This window comes from Lipotes vexillifer, unplaced genomic scaffold (genome assembly GCF_000442215.2).
Source record: "Lipotes vexillifer unplaced genomic scaffold, Lipotes_vexillifer_v1.1 scaffold442, whole genome shotgun sequence".
Taxonomy (NCBI): domain Eukaryota; kingdom Metazoa; phylum Chordata; class Mammalia; order Artiodactyla; family Lipotidae; genus Lipotes; species Lipotes vexillifer.
Window position 1 is genome coordinate 2108974 of NW_006790311.1, and position 25872 is coordinate 2134845.

Genomic DNA, 25872 nt, shown 5'->3' on the forward strand with positions numbered 1-25872 from the left:
CAGATCCTGAGGGCCTGTGGACACTGCAAAGTAACGCACGGGTTTGTTCTGTGGTTTCCACCTCCCTGTGTGCCTGGCAAGGAGGAAGGGGAATATCTCGGAGCAGGTGGATTTCTACTCCCTACTGTGCAAAGCTGATGACTGCAAGTGATGGCTCATTATACCCACCCCAGCCAGGTGGAGAGGGAAGATATCCCTGTACTCGGGGCTCCCGGGCAGGTGTCTGTGCAGCCCCCTTCTGCTTCCCTAATTCAGGAGCCCCCAAGGGTGGCCCTCACAGCCGCCCCCCACCACTCTGGGATCCCAGGAACACAGCTCTTTTCTCTTTTAAAATATCTGAATCTTCCTGTCTGTCCCAGCCTGCTCCATTGCCAGAGCCTTTAGCATGTCGCTTGCTGGGGTCCCTAACCTGCTGACTGACATCCAGGGATCCTCCTAGGAGGCCTGCCCAGGGCTCCGCATCCAGTGGCAACAGAAACAGATGCGCTGGGTTCCAGAAAAGCCAGGGTTGCTAAAGAATTAGGAACACATTTCTTTTGGGAAAGAACTTACCATTTGCTATTTCATTAAAAGAATGGAAGAGACCCTCCTTAGCAAGAGCAGAGGGTGTCAGAGCAGCCTCCTTTCCTGACTTGGTGGATTAGTATTGGTTACAAGTCCATAGTGGCCTGGGGCACCAGGGGGGCACACGGGGGCCGCAGACCATTGTTTTAACACATGGAGCCTCTAAATAGTTCACTCTGGGCCTGCCCTTCAGGTTCTCCCAGTCTTTTGGGTTTCTCTGGTTCTAACTGGACAGCAGGCACATCTTCAGGGACCTCTTTAGAGAAATGGTATGGAGAAGCATTAGCCTAAGAAATGCTTTTTTGATTGAGAAGGCAAAGTGCTCTAAGAGGAAAGAGCATGGGTTTGGGGTCTAAAGGTGGGTTCAAATCCTCAGTGGCTCTGTGATTTCAGTCTTGCTGTGCCTCAGCCTCTCAGTCTATAAAACAGAGAAGACAATAAGGCCTATCATAGCGGAGCACCTGTGAGGACTTACACACAGGTGCTTGGTGAACTGCAAAGAGGGGTGTGTGTGTGTGTGTGTGTGTGTGTGTGTTTCTGTGTATTATGGAGAGGAGGAAACATTATTATAGTAACAGATTCTCCCAGATTTCTGTTGGGTATGAATGGTTTTTGTTGGAAAAATAAAATGATGAGAAGTTGGGGGAAGAGGAGATTCCTGGGAACTTGAGCCCAGGTGGAAACAACAGTTTAGCAGAAAACTAGGGGGGTATCCGGTGTCGTTCTGCAGAGAGAGGGGGGGTCAGCAGGGAGGAAAGGGGTTGGGCCAGAGGAGAGGAAGAGAGATAGAGAGATGGTAGAGACCCTTCCTCACCCCTGGAAACCCCTCTGCCCCCAATGTTGATAAACTTCCAGTAGGAACGATGCAAGGCTTGCTGTGAGTGATTTCTTATGGGGATGCTTCCGAAGGAGTGGAGGCTGCCCTTCTGGGGATTCCAGGGCCAACAGGCCTAGGGATGCTGGGGTGAGCGTGAGAACGTGAGCTGCTTTGGAGGGGTGGTCTCCACTCCGCTGCTCTTTCCAATCATATGAGGAGTTCAAACAAATAACAATGCCCAGGCCCTGCTGCAGACCAATGCATCAGAATCCCTGGGGGTGGGACTCCAAGCCCTGGAGCTGCTTTGAAACTCCCCCGGGGGATCCCAATGGGAGCCAGAGATGCTGACCATTTTTAACACAGCCCCGGGTCACCTGTAACCAGATCTCAAAGGGCTGGGGCCTGGACTGCAACCAGGGCACAACCTTTGTGCACACAGGTTTGGCATCATTAAGAATTTCTTGGGATATCTCAGGGAAGTGGTCTAGACTGACAGAAAACTAATTAATTTGGGCCATTTAGAATCTGACCCAAGTGGGACGGAGGGCCTCCCTCTTCGTCTACAGGAAAGCTGGCCCTTCCCCGTGTCCTCATTTGAGCTCTCTGCACTGCCTGAGCTCCACCTTCTGGACTGGGGAAAGACATGTTGCCACGATAAAGCAGGGGTTGCACTATGATAACCTGGGTTAGAGAAGGTGGGCACCTAGAGAAAGAAAATCTCATTAGGGTGTTAGTGTAAGTGGCACAAATGGCCACAGGTATGGAGGTCTCCAGGCAGGGGTTTCTCCCTTGATTAAGATTTAACTGCAGTGCCATACCAGAAACCTTATACCTCTTTTATGTAGAAAAAAAAAAAAAAACCACAACAAACAACCAAGTGCTAGGATTCTCAGATATCTTAAATATGCTTCCCTCCTGCCTCATCTGCCTGCAAACAGTGTCTGTGGGGCTGTGACCTTTAGGATTCCCTCAAGAATAATGAGCCCTGGGCACCTTCTCAGCTCTGTTAGTGACTGAGATGCAGCACTCTGTCCCCAGCATACAAACAGGCCACCTCCAGGCCTTCCGACTAAACAGAACTATTCAAGCCCTGGACAACCAGGAAGCAAACGGGAAGCCAGGGATCATTATACAGGGGATACGGCTGTGACGGGGGATAATGGGATGGCAGAGAGCAGTGGCTGGGCTCTGAGCCACAGCTTCTGGAAGCTCCAGCTGATAGGATGCCTGCTGGCTGTCGGGGTTGGTGAGGGACAGGGGACACGAAGGAGTGCTGGCCCTTGAGGAACTCACATCTCGGGTGCACGCATGCCCTCAGATCTGACAAGGGCAAAGCTGCAAGCTCCTTGGGCTTTCTGAGTTTTAGTAAAACTTTAACTTCTGTGCTTGAAAAAGGTGTGGATTAATGGTTAAGTAAGTTTATTCTGCATAACTGAGGATTCGCTAGAAACTCCACCCCTACATTTAAGTTTCCCTTTTTATAGAAAATTTGTTTTTTTTTCACCTTTAAAAACTTTGTTTCAGAATGATTTCTGGGGAACCTCTATGTCTGAGGTAAGTCTATATTACTTTTATGTGTCTCAGATTTTAAAATATTCTGGAAGCTTATTACTCCTAATTCTTTATCAACATTGTCATCATAGAAGTTATGGATTTTTTTCCTCAAAACTTTTATATGAGACATAACATGTTTGTACTAAATTAGATAGAAGTTGAAAATGTGATTATCTTCTTTAAAGTAGTACCTGATTCTTTCCTTGGTTGTGTACCTTGGCTTAATTTTTTTTTTAATTATTTATTTAATTTATTTATCTTTGGCTGTGTTGGGTCTTCATTGCTGTGCACGGGCTTTCTCTAGTTGCGGTGAGCGGGGGCTACTCTTTGTTGCGGTGTGCGGGCTTCTTGTTACGGTGGCTTCTCTTGCTGTGGAGCACGGGCTCTAGGTGCACAGGCTTCAGTAGCTGCAGCATGTGGGCTCAGTCATTGTGGCTCACGGGCTCTAGAGCACAGGCTCAGTAGTCGTGGCACATGGGCTTAGTTGCTCTGCGGCATGAGGGATCTTCCCAGATCAGGGCTTGAACCCGTGTCCCCTGCATTGGCAGGCAGGTTCTTAACCACTGCACCACCAGGGAAGCCCTTAATCTTTTTTTTTTAATTGAAGTATAATTGATTTACAAGGTTTCAGATGTACAGCAAAGTGATTCAGTTATACATACACACACACACACACACACACACACACACACACACACACACATATATATATATATATATATATTCTTTTTCAGATTATTTTCCATTATAGGTTATAAGATAGTGAATGCAGTTCCCTGTGCTATACAGTAGGTCCTTGTTATTTATTTTATATTTAGTAGTGTGTATCTGTTAACCTGAAATTCCTAATTTATCCCCCCGTTTCCCCTTTGGTAACCGTAAGTTTGTAGAATTTTTTTTTTTTTTTTTTTTGCGGTATGTTGTGGCCTCTCCTGTTGCGGAGCACAGGCTCCGGACGCGCAGGCTCAGCAGCCATGGCTCACGGGCCCAGCTGCTCCGCGGCACATGGGATCTTCCTGGACTGGGGCACGAACCGGTGTCCCCTGCATTGGCCGGCAGACTCTCAACCACTGCGCCACCAGAGAAGCCCTAGAAAATATATTTTTTAATGTACTCGCTTTCTTTTCTATCTTCAGAGTTATAGTATGGTTAATTTAATTGATGGTTTCAGAGTCTTTGAGGACATCAGACAGATACATCATTTCTCATTGATTTATTTACGCAAACATTTCTTGAATTTCCACTTTACGTCAAACACCAGGCCAGGTGCTAGGATATTGCTTCTACAGGTATGAGCATGGATATAGATGATGTAGCACCAGAGCACACAGCCCAAGACGTACCTCATGATCCATGGATCTTTGGTATGGGGTACCCATCCCCAAATCTCTACTATGCGGAAGTCAGATGAGAAAACAATTCTCCCCCAATACGAGCTGTGTTAGCACGGGGAGGCAGTGCAAAGACCACAAGGTTCTGAGTCCGAGGCCTTGCTCTGCTGCTCAGCAGATGCAGGACCTTGGCCAGACACTTCACCCCCCCTGATCTGTTCCTCATCTGTAAGATGGAATCATGACACCCACCCAACAGCGTGGGGCAGGCATAAGTGAGAAACACACACATGCCTAGCACAGTGCCTATCATAGGAAACATTCTTGGTTAATTTGTTTAAAATAAAAAGTTGAACCATCCTAAAATCTGAGAAGAAAAACTAAAACAAGATTCCACTCCACTGCCTCCAAACACCCTAAATCCCCAGTCAGTGGGTTACAACCTGATCAATTGCTATTCCATGGGCAGATGATGCCACCAGTCAGTTGTCTGTGGCTGTGACAGAGAAGAGGAAAGAGAGCAGACATTCAGGAATCCAGTTCCAACGTCCCAGTTACGACTCCCTTTTACCTGCTGCCTTAATCGTCTGCTTCTGGTTGTCTTTGCATTGGCCCTATATCAAGTGGAGGAGCTAACCAAGTTAAACATCCCACACACGGGCATGGCGAAGGCAGGTGGGAGCAGAAACAAAGGAAGCTCAGCCTAGGGAGACAGCGTTAGTCCCAGACTCATCATTCACACAGCATGAGAAATGGTTTCTATATATAAGGGAGCCATTTTCCCAGGGAGCTTCCTAAATGAGTATTACAGAGTCACCTAATTGATTCCTTCATTCATCAATTCAGAAACACTGAGAATGTGAAAACGAAGTGCCAGCCCAGACAGGATGCCAGGTGCTGGGAGGAGCAGACAAGAGTCTGAGGGGCACACCTGGCCTCTGAAACGCCCAGTCCAAGGAGCCCAGGCTTAACTGATTGAATGTAACATACGGTTGCACAAGGCACGTTCACAGTGCAGTGGGACCTGATGTGTGCTACAGCCATTCTGTTTAGAGGAATATGTAAAGGCTTCACAGGGACGAACGCAACTGAGCTGGGCCCTGAAAATGAGAAACAGAGATTGCCACGTGCAGACTTGAAGGAACAGCATTATTAACGGAGGGAACAGCTCCTGCAAAGCCACAGAAGGATGAAAGTTCCTGATTCTCTATAAGAGAGCTGAGCATCATTTCCGGTCCCATGAGCATCATCAGAGGATTGAGGGTAGGAAACTCTTACCTTCTGTCAGAGGACCAGAAGAATATGTATTATAAATCCTATTGTTAGTGGGATTTATAATATATAAAAATGATAACACTTGGCTGCTATGAAATTCTCCTGTAAATTACTAAGTCTCTGGGTGAAGATAAGCTGGAGCAGATGACTGCTTAATCAAAGGAGGCTTTCCATCCCAGTATGATCAGAGCTAACTTTCCACATGCATCCCTTGGGTAACTGTACTATCAGCCGGACACTACATGGGTTTTACTTCTTTTCTAACCTGCTTGTTTTATGTTCACTTTGTCTCAGCTGTAAACTAGATGCATTCAAGGGTAAGAGCTCCATAGGGACCTGGGATCCTACTGTCACACATACAACATCTATATCTGTTGCCAAGGCAATGGCTAATAAAATCGAATTGGAACAGGGCCCTTTGCAGTGAGATATTGCTGAGTGGTATGCTGAAGAGTTATCCAAACTGAAAAGAGCAAAGACAGGGGCATGTGTGTGTGTGCGTGACTGTGTTTGTGTGTGTGTACACACACATGTTTGCTTGGGAGTATGCAGGTAGGTTTGTGCTTGTGTGTGTCTCAGACACTCTGGCTGTATTTCGATAAGGGCACATGAGGTACAATGTATATGCCAGTCAATAGCCAGCAATGTTAGAAAATAAACCTGCTGAAACCAAACACCTGTGACCGGTGATGTCTTAATCCGAGAAGGAAATTACAGTTTAGGAGCGTGTGATTTCTCTACTTACTGTCAAGATTCCCTGAGTTCTGTGGAGTGCAAGAGTCTGAAGATGACCTTTTCCTGGCAGAAGCAAGAGTGGAGAAGCCTATTATGGTACATAAGCCAACTTACTCTGTACAAATAAGTGGCAATTTTCTTCCTTAAATACATAAGGGTGGAAGGGAAATGCCTACAAACTGAAAGATGCTCTCCGATGGCAAATCTCCTCTTGTTCGTGGAAGGAGGGGAAGGTGATCCATTTAGAGGCTTATGAGGAGATGTCAGAGGAAGCCGATCTGAGTTCCCCGGTGAACTTCACCTTGAGAAATAGGTCTGAAACTGGTTTTTGGATGTGGAGGAGGAGGGGGTGAACTGTGGGTAAATATCTTTTGACAAATCATCTTAGTGAAGGAGAAAGAAACTACGAAATATGCTTCTCTGTTTTCATTTGTAACTTCTTTTTGTTTAAAAAAAATACAGGGCAGGACTTCCCTGGTGGTGCAGTAGATAAGACTCTGCACTCCAAGTGCAGTGGGCCCGGGTTCGATCCCTGGTCAGGGAACTAGATCCCACATGCATGCCGCAACTAAGAGTTCGCATGCCACAACTAAGGAGCCTGTGAGCCGCAACTCAGGAACCTGGATAAGACTCTGCACTCCAAGTGCAGTGGGCCCGGGTTCGATCCCTGGTCAGGGAACTAGATCCCACATGCATGCCGCAACTAAGAGTTCGCATGCCACAACTAAGGAGCCTGTGAGCCGCAACTAAGGAACCTGCCTGCTGCAACTAAGACACAGTGCAACCAAATTAAAAAAAATATATGGGCATCTGTCCGCTGAATGAAACTAAAAGTCATAGGTCACATTTACAATGACATTTACTAATAGAAATTGGAATGCCATTGGTATATAATGACTTTTGCTCCAAGCAGCTGTTCCCAACCTGGGAATGTTCAAATCCCTAAGAGTGGATAAACCATGTGCAAATGTTGGCACATCTTTCCAGGGAGCAAAATCCAGGATTTAGTTAGGTTTTCCAAGGGATCGCTGATACAAAAAAGGTCAAGAATCACATTTTAGTGCCTTGTTGGACATTTCTTAGCTAAGGGTTGAGATCAAAGGATAGGTGAGGTTGGACGGGTGTCTGGTTCTGGGAGGGGTTGCAAGGGGATTGAGATGAAGAAAGATTTAAGGCTTATCATTTAAGGAGAACAGTTCATAAGGTCTGAGGAGTTTTTGTAGATGGGTCTTAACCTATAATGAAACAATTACATATGTATGTGTGTATATTTATACATTAATGTACTAAAATGGCATCTTTGTATTTAGATTGATTCCTTCATAGATGAATACAAAAAATGAGGCAGTGATGACAAGTGTTCTAGAAACCATAAAAGACTTGTTTATGAATTTAGGTCTCGTCCTAAAGGTGGGGAGAAGGGCTACCTCTCATTAATAAATAGACCTGGGGGGGGAAGGACATTCACCTGTTAGAAGCCATTCTGGATGGAGGGGCTTTAATTACTCAAATGTCCTGCTCATATTCTTCAAAGGTCCTGGTGCCCTATCTGGACAATTTCCCCTACCAGCCTCAACCCACCTCATCTGGTTTTGCTGTGAATTCCAATGTTTAGTGTGACGTGACGTCCCCCCCAAAAAGAAACCTTGATCTCATTGCAGACTGTTGTTTCTAAGTTGCTGCTTATTCATTTAGGAATAAATTAAATAATGCTTCCCCACCCGGTCATCCTGTCATCTGAAGAACATTTATTTTCTGGGTGATTGCTAATCTCCACAGTACAAAGTATGTAACAGACATTCAATATTTGTTTATTATGTAAGTGAAAGAAAGACAGAGAGAAGGAAGGGAGAGAGATGGAGGGAAGGAAGGCAGAAAAAACAAGGAAGGAAGGAAGGAAGGAGGGGAGGAGGAGTTATTGGTACCCTAGACCTTAGACAGTTTTCAGCTCAGCCTCTCCATCCAAACCCCCTCTCCATCTCCATGGGACCAGAGGCTCAAACCCAACCCAGTGGGCAGTGGTGGGGTGGGTGGCCTACGTGTCCTAGTGTCGCCTGCTCCTTGGCTGTCCTCTTAATATGCCTGTGTCCCCAACTCCTCCCTTCAACTATTTCAACAAACTTTTAAAATCCACACAGAGCCTGTCACGTGCCAAATTAAATGCCTGACCAGTCACCAGCCCAGCAGTTGTACAAATATCCAGACTTTGCATCCCAATTTGAGTTCAAACTGCAAAAAAGAAAAAAGAAAAAGAAAAGAAAAACAAACAAAAAGAGAGGCTGGGGAATGAATAAGATGGAAACCCAGCTAAGATCTTCAGGCAGAGCTATTGTCTTGATTCTTCAGCCTTGATGAGCCTCATGGAGATAATAAGAACATGAATAATATTTTCCCTCTTATACTCACAACAACAATTTGAGTACTAATAGTGATGGTAATAAAAAAGAAGAGATTGCCTTCAAATGCAATCCTTTACCAAGGCTACCTCCAGAGTAGCCTTGGGGCCCTGGGCTAGCAATCTCTTACTCCTGCCGAGCTCCATCTATAAACGGGGTGGGGTGGGGGGGCAGGGGTGGGGGCGGGTGTAGGAGAATAAGTCCTTTCCAGTCCTAAGACTGTATTATTCCATGATAGGAAGCTCAAATAGTAATCACAAAAGTCCTTTATTCAGCCAGAGATGGAACTCGGTATAGTGGTCACTTTTCCTGGGCTTTGGAGTGCTGCCCGCCAGTTGCATGGCATACTTGCTGTGGATAACTTCAGGCAAGTTATATGACCTCTGCTACGCCTTCGACTTCAAACCTATAAGTTAGGGATAACAATGCGGGCATATCTCATTTTATTGTGCTTCACAGATAATGCGTATTTCTACAAATGGAAGGATTATGGCAACTGTATGTTGAACAAGCCTAATGGCGCCATTTGTCCAAAAGCATTTGCTCACTTTGTGTCTCTGTGTCACATTTTGGTCATTCTCGCAAAATTTCAAAATTTTTTCATTATTAACATATTAAGTATGGTGATCTGCGATCAGTGATCTTTGCTGTTACTTGCACTACTTGCTGAAGAGTCAGATGATGGTTAGCATTTCTTAGCAATAAAGTATTATTTAATTAAGGTATGTGCCATGTTTTTTTAGACATAATGCTATTGCACACTTAATTGACTACAGTATAGTGAACATAACTTCTGTACACTGGGAAACCAAAAAATTGGTGTGACTTCCTTTATTGTGATATTTGCTTTCTTGGGGTGGTCTGCAACACAGCCTGAAATACCTCTGAGGTCTGCCTGTAGTATTATTAGGTGAGGATCAGATATTAACCATGTTGCTTTCTGCAGAGGGGGTGTCACTGAGACCCAGAGAGAGTCCAGTACACAGGCATGTTTGGGAGTGGGATACAGTATGAGAAAGTAGAAGGGTGGAGGGCTCAGACACTACTCCCTGCCAGAGTTTTAGTTCTTCTATCAGACCCTCCCTGATAACACCCTACACTTCTCAATTAATGAGGGAACTTCTCACGCTGAAATTTTGGAACTCAGCACAGAGAATCATCAGATCACCAAGGTGAATTATGGTTGCATTTCCATGTGGTGGGAAAGATGTTAGGAGAAAGGATAGTTCTGGTAAATGAGACTGCCCAGCCCTGTCTCCCTGTCTCTGCAGGGAACAGATGTTCTAACTGGAAGGCAGCCCTCAGACTTACCCTCAGCCTCTAGTGTTTGAGAGCTTCTCATTAGCTATACGTTTCACCACTCATACATATATTACTATAAAAAATTTTAAAATGCATTTCAATTCAAAACTTAAAAAAAGTCATCCCGAACCCCCCTGGGACACGTACCCACCACGATAGCCAATACCAGCTTTGCCAAATGGGTCCTCACATGAAACCACCTGCAGGTACCCAATGATGTTCTGCTGTTTTTCATCTTCAGGTCTTTGAACTTGTCACTCCTTCTGCCTGGAAAGTCTTTTTCCCCTCACCTGTCACCTGAATTTTGCAAAACGGTCTTTTAAGCATTTCTAGAAGGCCTTTGAGGTTATTCCACATGCCTGCTCTGCGATACGGGTCGGGACTCCTCTTTGGAGGTTATTTATTGGGATAGACGTGACTACTTCTGTGTTTATTTCCACGCTATTCGATGGTTCACATATGTTGCCTTATATAATGCTCATTGCACTCCTAGGGGAAGATGATGAAAGGAAACCCAAGTTAGGGAGTGTGAGTAACCTGCCCAAGGACACAGAACCTCTGGATGTCAGAGTCAGAATCTGATCCAATTTCTGATTCTAAAGTTTCACTGCACGGACTCGCTTGGCGTTTATATGTGCCTGTTCATTTTCCTGCCTCCCTCATTGGACCCCGAGGGCATGGAGCAGATCCTCTTTTTTTTTTTTTCTGATAAGTTTTAAATTTTTTAATTGAGGTATAGTGAATTTACAATGTTGTGTTAGTTTCAAGTGTACAGCAAACTGATTGAGTAAGAGAATCAGATTGTTTCCATTATAGGCTATCTGCGTCCCTCAGTGGCTGGCAGGGTGCTCATCTCCACAGTCAGCACTGGATACAGGTGGAGTGGGTGAACGTCTCAAGGAGAGTGAAGAGGGTTCGCAGCAGACTGGAAGTGCCCTCTACTGCTTGCCCTCTACTCCTTCCTTGTAAGCAGCAGGGAGCAGCTACTGCCCTGGGGCAGGAACAGTTGCATGCAGTTTGGCGGAAGGAGCGCCCTCTGGAGGCTGGGAGGGGAAAGGAACAGAGCACCACTGTCCTTGGAGGATGCCGCGGCGGAGTCATTAGCCAAGGAGAGCGCTTATTTAAACATTACCTGTCCTAAGTTCGTTCTCATGATCCGCTTTTAGCAAGCTGTGCTCAGGGGCTGCTTCCAAGGGGTCATTCTAGCAACTCCGGCCTTGCCCAGGGCTGAGTGGCCCCCTTCTCGTGATGGCGGGAGGCCTCTACCAAGTTGAAACCCGGTTATTCAGGCTTTAAAATAAAGGCAGTTTTTCATGGGGTTTGTTTCTTCCCCCGTGACCTCCTGAGACAGACGACTCCCCAGGTTCACTGCAGCACTGCCCAAGGAGGTATTTTATGTTCTCAGCGTTATACATCAGTTTCAATTGTAACAGCAGCAGCAAAAGGGAGCCAACCGGGGGGCTGAGGTCCTTTTCTGCACTCACTAACGAGCTCAAATTAAATGCTGAATTGTATTTTGGGGTCTGAGTTTTGTCATGCAAACGAAGAAAAACAACTTGCTTTCCAATTTCCACATGCAAATAGAGAGTGAATTGTGGAGACAGAGAATATATTTTGCCATCTCAGTGGTTCTAGAAAAGATAAGGGGCTCTTGCAAAAAGTTCTGCCATTTGTCAGCTGGCAGCTTACTAAATACCCCAAACAAATGTTTATAGAGCATTAGAGGGACACTGTCAAGGTCGGGAGATTCCAAAATGGACCAATTTGGCTTTTTTTTTTTTTTATAACTGTTTGCAAAATCTCTTGTTCTTTTCCCCCCTCAAAACAAATGCAACTATTCTGTTTTTAGCTGCCTTAGGAAAAGAAAAAAACAGGCAAGGAGCCAGCCCTTATGTACAGGCCTCTAATAATAAACTCGAACTCGGCAGGCAGGAGTAAACCAGTAACAGTCTCACAACACGAGCCCCTGGCTTCAGCAGAACCTTCATTAAGGGGCAGTGGGGAGAAGAGGTTCACCCAATCTGGAAAACAAGCCCTGACTCACGGGCCCCAGGAGCAAATGAAATTAGGCAGGAGGCTGAGGGGAAAACACCACCTCCTCTGGGCTCAAGAAGGGGCATGATCAAGGGGGACGATGGCCTTATGATCAGCTGGGACCCTGATTCAATTCAGTGACCATTTATTTACGTGCATACTAAGTGCCTAGTGTGTTGGGTGACACAGAAGACAACCAATAAGGCACTGACCCTGCCCTCAAAGGATTGTATAATCCAGTGGGCAGATGGGGAGAGAGACACTTCAGTAACCTCAGTTGCCCGTGGAATAAGGAGCGCTCTAAATGCTATGTGGATGCAAAGAAAGCGCGAGGCAGGAGTAAAAAATGAAATTGCTGCGTTCAGTGTCTTTAGACTGATCATCTGTTAGTAAAACCCCATTCAAGAGACTTGTTCGTTATCTCAATCCCTCTATGCTAACTGGAGAGGCTGGAGGGTTCACAGAGGTCATCACCTGCTTAGAGGTCAAGGTCAAAGCACATTGGGTGCTGCCCTGTACAAAGCTTTGCTATCACGCCCGCTTCTAGGGAGCGGCTGGGCAGCCCCCAAGACTAAGTGGTTGCTAAGGTGGAAGATTTGACAAAACTTCCCTGAAACTGTGTCCCATCTCATTGCACATCCCTCCCTCCCTCCCCCACCCAACCTCGGAATCCTTTCTCACACTCAGCTAATTCGAGATGGTCTCAATTTTGGCAAAGAAGGCTCTCCTCGGGCCCCCGGGGGCCGAGGTGTGAAACAGTTCTCTTTCTGCGATGCCACGTCAGTTGCCTCAGCTCGCTTCGTGGCTAAATAGATTTCTGTCATTCTTCATAATGGTCCCATTGGGTTTGGGAAGGGCAGCGTGTTCAGTCACTGATCATATAGGGCACTGAGTGAAGGATGAGCAGGGAGGGGAGAGCTGTCAGCCCCTCAAGTACACTGGACTAAAAGCGTGTAATTCACAACTCCTGTAAGCTTGGGAAGTTATCATTTAAAAGTTGTTGCTCTAGAGTGCCTTGACAGTCTAACAATACAAAATAAAGCTCCTATTCACGCCTCTCCAGCAAGCAAGGATCCTAGGAATATGCAGCAACAGCGGAAAATAGAGATAATTTCCTTGTTACGTTGTCGAAAATTACAGCCGCTGCACACGGCTCTGATTACCATATATTAGCTTCCTGAAGACATGTGAGGACTTTCCAAGGGGCCTTCTTTCTGGACAGCACTTTAAAACATTTTGTGTAAGCCCTCAGGTCCCATAGGGTCCCTCCAGAATCTCTGGTTTCCGTACGTTTCCAAGCTGTAATGTTTTTTCTCCTTAGGTTAAGTGTCTTGCAAACATCCCAAGCATGGAACCATAAGGCAAAAAACGATCAGCCCAGAGACCTTCTCTGTGCTCAGCCCTGTACCTGGGCATTGGCAACATTCTGGAAACTGGTTGAAGCCAGAGGCATTCATGTGGAGGAGGGGAATTGGCTCCCAAGGTAAGGCTCAGGAATGGTTCATAAAATGGACATCTGTTTGGAGGAGTAACTGAGAGAGATGAAGACCTCATGGGCTACTGAGTCTGAAATACCAAATTAATCAGGGAGGCTGAGCAGGAGAGAGCAGTTGCCACCTTTTGTTGCGGTCCTGGCTGCAACCCTGAGAGTGTGATGCTCTTCTGGAGGTTGTCTGAAGCCCCCCAGCTCTGAGCTGTGTCCCCGACAGCTGCAGGTGTTTGGGTGAATGTTAGAGTGTGCTCAGGAAGGAGGGAGCTTGCTAACGAGCTGTGCAGCCCGTTTGACAAACCCCATCTGCTCCCTTCCATCGGTCACCTAGGCTCTCTGTCTGCTCCGCCGGCAACCCTGGGCATGTGCTGGTCCCTGCTGAGGGACCAACGGGAGTGTTAAATCCCCGATTCTAAGCTCTTGCTGCGACCAGGCTCTGAGAAGCCAGCACAAGCAACTCCACGCCTGGTGCATCACCAGGGCCCATTCACGTTCGCAATTGCCTCTTTCCTCCTGTTCTAAGAAGGCTGCTCTTCTCAAGCAGGTCCTCCTCAGCACTCTCCTGCCCTCCCTCCCATCATGCTCCTTCTCCAGGGAGAACTTTGACCCAGAAACCAAATGACTTTGCTATGGAGTCACGTGGGCCTTCTCTGAATTTTCCATGTGGTTGCTATCTTGTTAAGGGTAGGGGCACTGTGTCTGAATTATTTCTTGCTGTGTCCCTAGAACCTTACAAAGGACCTGACACATGAAGAATTCTCAATAAATAGCTGTTGACTGTTTGGATGGATGGACAGACAAGTGAATGAGTGAATGAATGGGGGCCAGTGTGCACTGGGCAGGAACAGTGCCAGCGACAGCTATGCCTTCTTTTATAGCACTCCACATTAGCAATGGACTTCTCTAAGACTAAAACAAATCAGACCAAGCCCTCAAAACATTAATTTACAGTCAAGAGACTAATTTCTCAATCCAGCCCTCCCATTCTTCCAGCACTGATACTGACACATCACAGACCTCCTATTTTCACTGAGAAGGTTATGGCACTTTTAGGACTGGAGAATTTTTTTTAAACATTTTTTAAAATAAATTTATTTTATTTATTTTTATTTTTGGCTGTGTTGGGTTTTTGTAGCTGTGCTCAGGCTTTCTCTAGTTGTGGCGAGCAGGTACTACTCTTTGTTGCAGCGCGTGGGCTTCTCACTGCGGTGGCTTCTCTTGTTGCAGAGCACGGGCTCTAGGCATGTGGGCTTCAGTAGTTGTGGCTCACGGGCTACAGTAGTTGTGGCTCGCGGGCTCTAGAGCGCAGGCTCAGTAGTTGTGGTGCACAGGCTTAGTTGCTCCGCCACAATGTGGGATCTTCCCAGACCAGGGCTCGAACCCTTGTCCCCTGAATTGGCGGGTGGATTCTTAACCACTGCGCCACCAGGGAAGTCCCAGGATTGGAGAATTTTTAAACTTGATTTCTATTTGAACAATTCACATTGATGTCAAGATATAATACATTCTACCTATTAAGCAAACAGTTTGCTATTTTCTACCACTTAACCTATTCTTTCTATTGCGATCATAAGAAACAGAAGACCAAAGACCTTTACTTTCCTACTTGGGTACTTGGGGCATTTATGACAGAGCTGTGTATAGAGTAGGCTCTCGTTCACATTGTTTTGAAGATGCAGCTGATGTTGATAGTGGCGAGGAATGGGGGGTGCAGTGGTGGGGCAGGCTGTCCAGGCCAAGCACTTCTGGTTTAGACGGCAGAGCTTGTCCAGAATGTGTTCATACTTTATGACAACACTTCTTGATGAGCTCTGACAGCACCCGCATTGAATGCTATCTAGTGGACAGAACAAGGTGTTCTAGAAAGGTAAGACAACACGTCCACAAGATGCATCTCCAGTACTCAGCACATGGTACACATGTCACAAATGCTAGTGACTGGTTTTTATAACCACTTTTTAAATTTAAGTATTATTAATTTACAACATTGTGTTAGTCTTAGGGGTACAGCAAAGTGATTCAGTTATATGTACATATATATATGCATATATTGTTTTTCAGATTCTTTCCCATTATAGGTTATTACAAGATACTGACTGTAGTTCCCTGCCATACAGTTGGTCCTTGCTGTTTATCTATTTGTATATAACTAGTGACTATTTGATGACTAGACTCCAACCTGTATGGGTTACAGATGAAAGGAAATTGTTAGTAATTAAGCTTTCTTAGTTTGCTTGGACTTTGAGCCTGTGTTGGAAATTCAGGTGCTTTTCATTGGGATGAGCAGCTACTATTTCGCTGAGACCCAGGCTCAAGCAATCAGTACCTGCATTTCCATCAAGCTCGACTGTAGTCCACATTCTGGGCTGGGCGCTGTCTCTCAGACCCTGTGTGAACCATCTCCATTCACCTGCCCGAGAGCATGGCGCTGTCCTGGGGAAAGGGGCCTTGGGAGCCTGCTCACCTCACTCACACGGGAAGCGGGACTCCACGGCCAGGTGGGACCGCACAGCACAACATGACGGGCAGATCAAGCAATGATGCCTGTTTCTCCATTTCATTAGCCACAGCTCACTCTGCGTCAGGCCCTGTTTTCCCCAGTTCAGACCCGTAAACTGGCTTCCATCATCGAAATAGGATGTACCTCTCTTTGTAATCACTGCAAGATTTTAGGGAGGCGGTAGCTATCTAGCGAAAATAATTCAGCAACGGATTTGAGCTGAAAATAACTTGATTCAAGGACTGTGCCTTCAGATACCCAGGATTCAGGGAGATGAAGGCATTTGCAGCCTTGCTTCCCTTTGTGGCTGGAGCATTAACAAGCCTTTGGCATTCACTTCAAAATCATTAAAAACATGTTCATTAGTCCAAAGCACCTCTCACCACCTGTGTATGAAGCAAATAAATTGGTGGAATCTCTGATCCCTGTTGCTAGCTTCTCCTTAGGCAGTCCCTCATTTATCTCCTTCCCACATATTCATGCTGCCAAGACGATATTTTCAGTTAAAAAGTTGTAAGTATTTTGGACCAAAATATTACCTTGAGATTTGGCCCACTTGACTTTCACTGCAGTGAGTGGGAATTCTGCCCAAAGAGTGACTGAAGAACGAATTCCCTTGTTCACTTAGCCTTAATATCTTCATAAGCACCTTGACTAGCATGAACCCTTTTGCCATTAGGACTCACGAGCTTAGATCCTTTGTACTGAGGTTTAGATCTGTGATGACTTTCAAGCAAATAGGTCACAGTAATGAGTCAGTGAATGGGGTCCTTCACTCAAAGCTTCTTATTCAAAATCTACAAAGTGATAAAACACAGCCAAAACAAACCAAAACAAAAATAAGTTCTTTTAGGTTACTTTCCTGCAATTTACCCTAAATTTAGAGGATTAATCACGGACACGGAAGTACCTAAACCTGCTGATCCCTTCTTTTGGCTCTGGAGGTCTGCTTTTATGGTGATGGCTTACTTGAGACAGATAACGGAAGGTTCTGGTTTATACATTCATCATTCTTCTCTAGGATCATAGGAGCAAGAGGCGCTTCTGAGCTCATTTCCATAACAACCGTCAACACACTTTATTTCCCCACTGAAAAGTCTGGGGTCACCAAGATTCCAGCTCAGCCACCACAGTGACTGGGTGGAAGGAATGAGGCTGTGAAACCAGAGAGTCCTGCTTCTGTTCTTGGCTGTCACTCCTCTGTGTGACCTCAGGCACATGACTAACTTCTCTGAACCCTCAATTGACTTCTCTGTAACATGGGGGAAGGGTAATGCCTTTTTTGTACAGGTATTGAGAGAATGAAGAGGACAAATTTGAAGGCACACCATAACTGATATACAACAATAGTGCGAGCTATTATTTTTATTATAAGATATACTTCTTGTTCTCTTTTCCCTTTATTACAGCACTTATCAACTCTCAATAAGTAAAAGCCACATGATAACAGAGTTTTAAACTGGCTTATGTAAAGTTCTTACAAAACCCAGAGCTGAGCTCATCCACCAGAGAAAAGCAGGAATTAGTGTGTGTTTTGAATATTAATGAAGAAATGACCTCCTTCCTTATTATGTATCCGTATTCAAAATGCCACAGCAAGTTCTAGTGGTAATTATTGAATCTTCAACATTTATAGAGAAACAGCACATACAGTATGGAGATAATTGCCCCATTGGATGCTTAAGAAAGAGTCAGCTTTCTATAAATATAGGATTTGGTAATTATCACTAGTGCTATGTGTTAAAATTAGAAAGTAGGTAAATGACAAATAAGAACAGTACATATTCATTATCATTCAAAGGTACGTCAGTTCAGTTATCCTAAATTTCACAGACAAGAGGCAAATTGTTTTTCCCCTTTTGGGGGGAAGACTTCTTTTTTAAAGATTAAAAGAAGTATATTTTAATTTATTTTTTATTGAACTAGAGTTGATTTACAATGTTGTGGTAATTTCTACTGTACAGCAAAGTGACTCGGTTATACAGATATATATATATTTTTGTATTCTTTTCCATTATGGTTTATCCCAGGATATTGAGTAAAATTCCCTGTGCTGTACAGTAGGACCTTGTTGTTTATGTATTCTAAATGTAATAGTTTGTATCTACCAACCCCCAAACTCCCAGTCCATCCCTCCCCCACTCCCCCACCCCCTTGGCAACCACAAGTCTGATCTCTATGTCTGTGAGTCTGTTTCTGTGTTGTAGACAGGTTCATTTGTGTCATATTTTAGATTCCACATATAAGCGATATCATATGGTATTTGTCTTTCTCTTTCTGACTTGCTTCACTTAGTATGATAATCTCTAGTTGCAAGACTCCTGTTTGAGTTTACATTTCCTGAGGTAGAGTGAGAAATCCACTGTTTGACAAGCCGACAGGATTATAATGGCCACTGGATTTAGAATTGGGCTGAAGGCTGGTTTCATCTGTCTGCTCTGGATTCGTTGCCTCAGTTCTGAATTAAGTGTGTTAGAACCACTTAGAATTGTACAGTTGGAGACCCACGGGGGAAAAAGAAAGTTCTGGCTATGTTTTCATTTATAATCCCTAATGCTGAATTTTAAGGTCAGATCCAAGTACAAATCTCCAAACCAGGGATTTCCCAAGTGCACACAAAGTTTCAGGGCTGCTTGTCAATCTTCTTTTCATCCACCCCTCTTCCACCCCAGCTGGGAGGTCAGCAGAAGCAAAATGTCAGGCTCTTGTCTGCTCCAAGGCCTGCTTGCCATGTTGTTCCAGACCAGAGCTACTCTGGGAGCCGTGGGAGGCTCACCACAATCAATAATTGTCCAGGAAACAAACTCAGAGATGAGAAATAAGTGATTTATTGAAAAGGCATGTGGAAATGGCACAAGCACAGCATTCCTTCTAATCATAGACTTGGCACCTAGAGGAGCAGCTGAGCAGAGCCTCGTTAAGCAAGTGTATTTACACTGGGCACAATCAAAAGCAGTTACAGGGAGCATGTTACCTGATGAAAGGGAGAACCCGCTGCATCAAAAACAGGGCCCAGGAAAAGAGCACGTAGTTGTAGGAGTGCAGGGAAAAAAAGACCAAACAGGAAAAAGCCAACTCTACTGAAATTGACAGAAAAGGAAAAAAAAAAATCTAAACGGCTGGGCCATCGATACACAGCAAAAAAGCCAAGTGTATAAGCAGCCCATCTAAGACCAGAGGATAAACAGCGCACACTGTGTTGCAGATGTTTACTTTTGCAACTGTCAAGTATAAAGGAAAGAAATGCAGATTTTCTGAGTCAGAATCGGTTTCCAAAGAGGGAGGATGCAGCGTGCTGAGGGCAGTGGCCATGGCAGAACCAGTTAGCAAAAGCTTATGGTGACTTAGATGCCATTGCTGGACGAGGGTTGCAGGTGACCAAGGGCTTCTGCCTTCCAGTCTCCAGAGGCAAAGAGGATGGAGTAACAATGCTCTCTTTCCTCCACTTACGGGAAGGGCCAGACGGAGAGATGGGCCATTCCTGCCACTCCTCTGACCAATTACACATCCACATGACCAAGTCTCTGATGTCTTATCATAGGATCTTTATCTCAGTTACCTCGACCCCCACTCCGACCGGAAGGCGATACCTTGCTTTCTCGTCCTTCTGGTCTAAGGGAAAGCAAAATGACTCTCATGAAGTCACATACAGAAGACCAGTCAGACCCAGTGTCACGTGTCAAAGGGATCAGGAAGCTCCACTGAGCTCCCTGTTTAGAGCTCCCGAAACTTGTTCATGACACACAGAGAAAATGATAATATCGTTACGGTGCATGGAATACACAGGTGATGGGCTCAAATCTGGATTTGACTCCCTGGGGCTCTGGCTGTCCCAGCTCCACCCTGATCTGAGAGCTGAGGGCTCACTGTGAGCGGAGGGCTCACATTGGTAACCCATGGGAAAGAAGATCTGACTCGCTCACTCCTAACAGTCCAAGGGTACAGACTCTAGATCTCAGTGACCCTTCTGTTTGGCTCTGGGGGGTTCTCTTCATCAATGCCTCAGGCGGGCCAGTCAGCTCTCTAATCAGTGGCTTCAGCAGAAGAGCCTCGAAAGAGCCCAAGCTTATTAGGAGGGTCACTATGTTCTACAGAAGTGCGGCTCAATCTTGTCGGGAGTATTAGGAACCTTCCGAGGATGCTGAGACCTAGCAGACACCTGGCACACGGCGCTCAGATGGGCGAGAGCATCTGTTCAAAATCAGCTTGTGAGGTGAGTCTAGGCCAGGCGCACCGCACAGCAGGGGAGCAGTCAGCCTCATGACACGTGAAATGTGTTCACAGCTGGGGAGGTGGCGGGGGCCTCCAGTGGGAAGGAGTGGCACAGACGATAGGCCAGCCCTTTGCAACTGCTTCTGGTTCATCAAAAAGGCAAATAATGACTTAGGAAGGGTGAACAGTGAGGCAAATACATGTCTATAGGGAGGCCGTGTGGCAGAGTTTGAGGTGCTCTACCAGCTTGGGAGTAAGGCAGACACTTGAATTCTGCCTCTGTCATATACAAGCTGTGTGACTTTGGGCAAGTTCCCTAACTTCTCTCTGAGCCTCAATTTTCTCGCCTAATTACAGTGCCATATCTCTCACAGACCTGTTGCATATATTAAATAAAAGTATGTATACAAAGCACCCAGAATGCTTTAGGATGACAATAAAATGTTAACTGTTTCGCTTTACTATACATGTTGTTTAAAGTAGAAATTGGTATGTGTGTGTGTGTGTGTGTGTGTGTGTGTGTGTGTGCGTGTGTGTGCGTGTGTATGAGAGAGAGAGAGACAGAGAGAGAGGGAGAGAGAGATCCTTATGTGGAGGCTTAGGAAATACTGCAGAGATATCCTTGTTAATTGTCAGGATTCCCCCAACTATATAGACTACAAAGTGATGTAATTGTTGACTCCAGACCTGCCTCCACCGAGAGTCCGTTACTTGGTCTCTGGTCCCCAAATTCTGCAGGGATTTTTACAGTCATTCAACTTCCTTGAATGCGAGACATCATTAGATGCTGAACCCTCCAATGGCAGGGAATGTATCCCCACATCCCTGCCCTGGCCCAGGGCCTGGGCCATGTGAACACCCAATACATTTTACTGAACTGTGCTGAGCTTACATGGTGGGCCAGGGGAAAAGGAGCAGGAAAAGGCATGTACCTGGTAAGGACATGTGGGCAGCTTTAGGTATCTACTCCCCCACCAGCCTAGTGGAAGGACAGGCGGGGCCCCAGGAGATGACGTCAACAGAAGGGTGGCACACGGCTCTGATTACCATAGCTTGCCAGGCAGCCTGGGGTGACAGACTAGTCTGCCAGGCTCCTTCTGCCCATGGGGGTGTCTCTCAGGGTACACCACCCTCTCCCAGGCTGAGGGGCATGAGAACTTTCTGAGGGCAGGTCCATCCCCCTGTGCTGCTGAGGGCAACATGGAGAAAGAGGACAAATACAGGAAGCAACTATCTGATGTGGCTCCACCCAGCATGTCAAAACAAAACAGCAGGATGTCAATTTCTCAGGTGTAACGAGGTGTGCACGAGCAGAGTGGGCAAGCCCACCGTGGGGGCTGCTGCATCCTGCCACTGTCACCGGCAGAACTGATGGATGGTTCTTCCTGGCAGCCTCCCAATCAGAGCATCTCAGCGGGTCTCCTCCCATAGCTACTATGTGCAGGGTCCTTTGGGTGGGGCTCAGGCCAGACTTTGGAAGACTGACTGGAGGATATGGTCCTCCATCCACCTCTCTGAGTAATGGTGAAAGGGAAAATTTGGCCAACCTCTCTGGCTGTCAAAAGGATTTTACCTGCAGACAACTTATCAATATAACTTAGAGCCCTTTGCCAGGTTCAGAAGCAACAACGAACAATTCTGCTATAAAGCAGTGGTTCTTTTTCCTTTTTTTAAATCGAGTACTTTATTTATTTTTTTAATTGGAGTATAGTTGACTTACAATGTTGTGTTATTTTCAGGTGTACAGCAAAGTGAATCAGTTATACAGATAAATATATATATTCTTTTCCCATATAAGTCATTACAGAGTATTGAGTAGAGTTCCCTGTGCTATACAGTAGGTCCTTATTAGTTATCTATTTTATATATAGTAGTGTATATATGTCAATCCCAGTCTCCCAATTTATATATATAGTAGTGTGTACTGTTAATCCCAATCTCCCAATTTATCCTTCCCCCCCTTCTGCATTTGGTTACCATAAGTGTGTTTTCTACATTTGTGGCTCCATTTCTGTTTCGTAAATAAGTCCATTTGTACCATTTTTTTAAGATTCCACATATAAACAATATCATATGATATTTGTCTTTCTCTGACTTCCTTCACTTAGTATGATAATCTCTAGGTCCATCCATGTTGCTGCAAATGGCATTATTTCATTCTTTTTTATGGCCGAGTAATAGTCCATTGTATATATGTACCACACCTTCTTTATCCATTCCTTGTCAATGGACATTTAGGTTGCTTCCATGTCTTGGTTATTGTGAATAGTGCTGCAATAAATACTGGGGGTGCACATATCTTTTCAAATTATGGCTTTCTCCAGATATATGCCCAGGAGTGGGATTGCTGGATCATATGGTAGTTTTATTTTTACTTTTTAAAGGAATTTCCATACTGTTCTCCATAATTTAAATTCCCACCAACTGTGTAGGAGGATTCATTTTTCTCCACACCCTCTCCAGCATTTATTGTTTGTAGATTTTTTGATGATGGCCATTCTGTCTGGTGTGTGGTGATACCTCATTGTAGTTTTGATTTGCATTTCTCTAATGTATCAGAATTATCCAGGAAGGGTGTTAATAATATCATCAGCCAGACCCCACTCCAAACATTCAGAGTTGGACTCTGCACTTGTTTTGGGTCCAGAACATCTGATTTCCATTTGATGAGGGCTAATGAACTTAGTCAGCTAAGTAATAACTAATTAAGGTACGCATCTGAAATCTGTATTCAAAATATTTTTCCACAATTTTCATTCATTCATGCAATATTTGTATCAGGCACTGTTCCAAGTGCTGGGGGCCCCACCCATGAACAAAACATACAAAAAACCCCCTGTCCCATTTTATTTGCATGGCAATTTTCTTTAAGAAAAGGATTACAGCTGGCCCATGGGGTAGAGGGGATGCTGCAGTGGGAGCCAGGACCCCTGAGGTTGAGGTTGAACCCAGCAGTGAACTGGCTGTGGTGCTACATGTGCTCTTTAACTTTCTTTCTTTCTTTCTTTCTTTTTTTGCGGTACGTGGGCCTCTCACTGACGTGGCCTCTCCCGTTGCGGAGAACAGGCTCCGGACGCACAGACTCAGCGGCCATGGCTCACGGGCCCAGCCGCTCCGCGGCATGTGGGACCTTCCCGGACCGGGGCACGAACCCGCGTCCCCTGCATCGGCGGGCGGACTCTCAACCACTGCGCCACCAGGAGAGCCCTTTAACTTTCTTTTTTAAAAAATTAGTTACAATGTTATGTTAGTTTCAGGTGTACAGCAAGCTCCTTAACTTTTTGAATGAAACTTTATAGTAAGCGTCTTTAAATAATAACCAAGATGTTCTGAAGATAAAGTAGGTCAATCTGCAGATCAGGCTACCCTTATCAAACACCTGTGCCCCTCATCTTCTGGTGGGTCCATGTTGAACTCAAGGGAAATCCTGTGTAAGGGATGGATTCTGTCCCAGTTGTGCTCACAACCTCTCCTGGGAGAATGACTCAAACCCAGGGAGGGAGATGAATAAAGACACATAGCTACGGGCTACTGCACTTGAAGAGGTCGAGGATTTTGACCAAAGGAGGGAACCAAGTAGGAGAAAGTAGGGCAGGCTTCTTGGTGGGCGAGGTGGGATGGAAGGGCAGATGAGAAGTTCTGATGGATGGGAGGTGTAGTGACAGATGGTGTCCCTGGGAGACCGAGTAGTGAGCAGAGGCTCAGCGGGCAGAGCAAGCAGGGTGGGGGCAGAAGGCAAAGTGGCCAGGGTATGGGGTTGGAGCCAAACAGAGCTGGGTTCGCATCCTATTGCCACTTACTGGCTGTCGACAGCAGACTTATCCCCATTCTGCAGATGTGGAAACTAAGAGAGGTTAACAGCTACCCGGGGGTGTTTTGGTGAGGATTAAAGGACACTTCCTCAGGTGTCTGGCTGGCTGCCATGTCTCGCGTGGACAGCAAGCCTTGCATTCGAGGCAGGGCTAACAAAGTGCCACGTGGGACACATTTGTAGCTTTCTAGGTCCGAGGCACACAAAATATTTTTAAAGAGCTCCAAAACATTCCCTCTTTATCTCCCTTGGGACTGACAGGGTTGATATGCTGGAATGATTTGTGGCTTCATGGTGAATGGTGTCCCCTTATCACAGAGTTCATTATTGGAAGGCTTTCCTGGAGATGAGAAATGGTGTTTCTTTAATTCTCAGGGACAGATAAGTGAGCACTCTCAGAGGGGTTTTCCTAGACAAGATTTCTCTCTCCTTTTTTCAGGCTGGAGAAGCTGGCAGGGGGGAAACCCCCAATAATGCTCTCACCGCAGTAAAGCTGATAGAAAATGACATTTCCACGGGCTGGTGGAAAGGTGTAGTGATTTGTTTAGTCCACTTCTAAATAACATCCCTGCTTTTGGAAGGGACTTACCTGGCCTTTTTCTAGAATACTCTTGCTTTTTAGCCCGAGACCCTACAGTTTTCAGGTGAAGTGACATTTGGTGTGTGTGACCTTGGAAACATTATTAAACTGCCATGAACCTCAGCTCCCACATTTATAAAAGGGAGACCTAGCCTTTCCCATCTTATAGGGTGTGGTAGGCAGAATAATACCCCTCCCTCCTCTCCGCCAAAGACATGTCCATGTCTTTATTGCTGGAGCACGTGAACATGTTACTTTACAAGGCAAGGGGAGGGGATTAAGATTGTAGATGAAAGTAAGGTCTCTCATCAGCTGACCTTGAGATGGGGAGATTATCCTGTGTTATCCAGGTGGCCTGATGTAGTCACAAGGGTCCTCATAAGTAAAGGAGGGAGGCAGGAGAGTTCCTGCGCGAATGATGCAGTATGAGAAAGGCTTGCCTTGTCATTGTTTTCTTTGAAGATGAAATTAGGGGGCCAGGAACGAAGGAGTATAGGTGGCCCCTAGAAGTTGGAAATGGCAAGGAGACACATTCTCCCTTAGAGCATCCAGAAGACAGGCAGCCCTGCTGACACCTTGATTTTAGCCCAGTGGGATCCATTTGGAGTTTCAGACCTCCAGAACTAGAAGATAGTACCTTTGTGTTGTTTTAAGCCACAGAGCTTCTGGTAATCTGTTACAGCAACAATAGGGTTAATGGGAGAATTAAATATTACAATGTACTTCTCAATTTGTAACCTTGGAAAATACTTGACTTCTCTGCTCCTCAGTTTTCTCAAGTGTAAAATGGCGATGAAAGTGAGAGCTATCTCGTGGAATTGCTGTCGGGAAGAAATGGCCAATGCGTGTGAGGTACCAGAATGCTTTCTGACACACGGTAAGGGTTGGCTGATGGTATTACTGTTCCATAAAGCACTTAGTTATGTCCTCAAACATAACAATGATTATCTTTGCTATATGGAAAGGTGAAGGGAGGAGGGACCTTTGCTCACCGCTCTAGAACTTTCCCTTCCCAGTTGCAATCCAGGCACATTTCTCAAATTCCAGGAGGTCCTGCACTTACAGACTTTGCCCAATTCCTGTTATTTAGATATCCTTGTTTGTTTGTTTGTTTTTGCGGTATGCGGGCCTCTCACTGACGTGGCCTCTCCCGTTGCAGAGAACAGGCTCCGGACGCACAGACTCAGCGGCCATGGCTCACGGGCCCAGCCGCTCCGCGGCATGTGGGATCTTCCCGGACCGGGGCACGAACCCGCGTCCCCTCCATCGGCA

The 25872-nt window shown here is 45.7% G+C and overlaps 1 protein-coding gene across 1 annotated transcript in view; it reads right to left on the minus strand.

Annotated features, from left to right (window-relative positions):
- Positions 1 to 25872, minus strand: part of KIRREL3 (kirre like nephrin family adhesion molecule 3) — a 554709-nt gene that overhangs the window by 357214 nt on the left and 171623 nt on the right. The gene's annotated exons all lie outside the window — the stretch shown is intronic.